The 2330-nt window shown below is 53.1% G+C and overlaps 1 pseudogene; it reads left to right on the plus strand.

The window, feature by feature from the left end:
- The first annotated feature begins 772 nt into the window (after positions 1–772).
- The window catches only part of LOC147605334 (ras-related protein Rab7 pseudogene), a 2505-nt pseudogene continuing 947 nt past the window's right edge, over positions 773–2330 (plus strand).

The following is a 2330-nucleotide window of genomic DNA, read 5'->3' on the forward strand; positions in this document are numbered from 1 at the left end:
GGTTGTGCCACATGGACTGTTTAGTCCACGTGGACTAGCCATGTGTAATGTTCGAGCGCGAGCATGACACGTGGACTGACCAATCCACATGGACTTACCACGTGGCGACGTCGCGTGTAATGCTCGCATGTAATGCCTGCATGTGGGCATTACATGCGGTAGCCTATGGCCTTTGCCGCCCATGTGGCAAAGGCCACGAGGCCTGTGGCCTTTGTCGCGTGCGTGGCATGTGACAATGGCCACACTAGCCACGCGGTTGGCCACGTCAGGCCAGCCACGTGGCCATGTGGCCATGCAACGTGGGCCACATGGGCATTGCACAGCGCTATTGAGGACTAACAAAAGCCCTCAACAGCCCCTCACCTCCCCCCCTCTCGCCTCTCTCTCGCTCCCCCCCTCTCGCCTACCTCTCGTTCCCCCCCTCTCGCCTCTCTCTCGTTCCCCCCTCTCGCCTACCTCGTTCCCCCCCTCTTGCCTCTCTCTCGCTCCCCTCCCCTCTCGCCTCCCTCTCGCTCGCCCTCTCTCTCCCCCTCACTCCCCCTCCTCTCTCTCTCCCTCACTCCCTCTCTTGTCCCCATTCCTCGCTCCCTCTCTCTCTCTCTCTCTCTCTCTCTCTCTCTCTCTCTCTCTCTCTCTCTCTCTCTCTCTCCCCCGTTTGTCCCCCTCCCTCTCTCTCTCTCCCTCCTCTTTCCCTTGCTCCCCTCTCTCTCTTAACCCTTCAACAGCCATCGTCTCTCTCTTTCTGAATTCCTCCCACATAGTGGAGATCTCAATGGTTGGAAGCGGCCAGCACCGGTGGGAAGCGGTCTCAATAAGTGCCTCAACGGTTGGAACGTTGATGGCACGGAAGCGCTAAAGCTGTCTACGCCTTTATAGAGTGCCACACTTCCACACACGCATGCAAACACACCAGAACACCAGACCAAAGAGCATGAACAAGACTTATATTTCAGAAAGGACCTTCATCTTTACAGAATGGGATATCCAAGATATCCCAGACACCAGCTTCATCAAGCACCCGCTCGCAATCAGCCCTCTCCAGCTCCTGGTCGCTCCAAATCCCTTCGCTCCTTTGCTTCTCTACAGCAGCCGACCTCTTCATTCTTTGCTCTGCACCTCAGCTGAAGACCATTCTCTCCTACACCACCAGCACGCTGCCAGTTCCCAAAGCAAGACCCAGTCACATGAGCAATCCCTTTGCACTATCAGGCTTTATTCCCTCCATGTTCCAAGTTGGTCTAATAGTTTATGCTGTTAATTGGAACGATGTTTTCCAAATTACTATACAATTAGATTCATTCATCCCTTGCGCTGGCCGCCACGCAGCTTTCTTCAGCAAGGACCCTTTATCTTTGGTTCTCCTCACCTTTTTGCTATCTGCAGCTGCGCCCCTGGCTCTGTCCTCGCTACCCCTCACAAGCCCACACGTCGACTCCTTCAGCCAGTCCACTGTGACTGCTCCTCCAGCCGCTGCTCCTAGGCGACTTTCCAGTCCGTCACTTGCACGCTCCAGAGGCCGCACACGTCCCAGCGTCTGTTCTTCTGCAGCGCCTGTGGGCTGCAGCTAGCCACCCAAAAATACACACACCTCCACTTCTCTCCTTTCTGCAGCGCCTCACACCAGGCAGCTATGAGAGACCCCCCTTGGCTTCGTCTTGCAGCTGCCTCCCAGAGTCCCCCCTCAAACAACACGGCCGCCTTCTCTTTTTTCTACAGGTTGCCGACTTCACCAGCTTCTGGAACTCACACGCTGGCAGCCACTCACTCTTCCGCGTGGTCTTTTCACTAATGGCCACGTTTACTTTTTTTATTTTCCAAGGGCTACAAGATGGCCACCCAAAATAGCTTTCACACCATGCTTACCACCTTGGCCACATCACTAGTTGCTTCCCCAATCTCTTCAAATGCAATCTCGTGCCCAGTCCATTTATAGGATGCGTACATATTTCAAACGGCCGAACAGTTGAGACCATCTCCAGCCAAGACCATGCTCCGGACAAGCTGTGCTTCCACGCTTTCATTTTTTTCCTGCACATACACTTCCATCAAAGCCCTATGCATGATTGCCGCATCCACGACGCCCACACTGAGTCAATGGGTACTCCCATGACTTTACCACAACACGAACATCACTCATGTACACATGTACAAGTTGAGTTTGAGGTTCCCCAAAAACTTCACACAACGTCCTTAAGCAATAATGGTCCTCACTTGTCCTTAACGTCGAAGGAAGAGTTCTTAATCATCACAGCTCTCCAGGTAGACTTTAGATGGATAGCATAACAATTCCAATAGCATCATATGTAATTGGAATAAAAAATTAATGCAGT

This window comes from Cibotium barometz, chromosome 60 (assembly GCF_041138505.1).
Source record: "Cibotium barometz isolate CiBa-2024 chromosome 60, ASM4113850v1, whole genome shotgun sequence".
Taxonomy (NCBI): domain Eukaryota; kingdom Viridiplantae; phylum Streptophyta; class Polypodiopsida; order Cyatheales; family Cibotiaceae; genus Cibotium; species Cibotium barometz.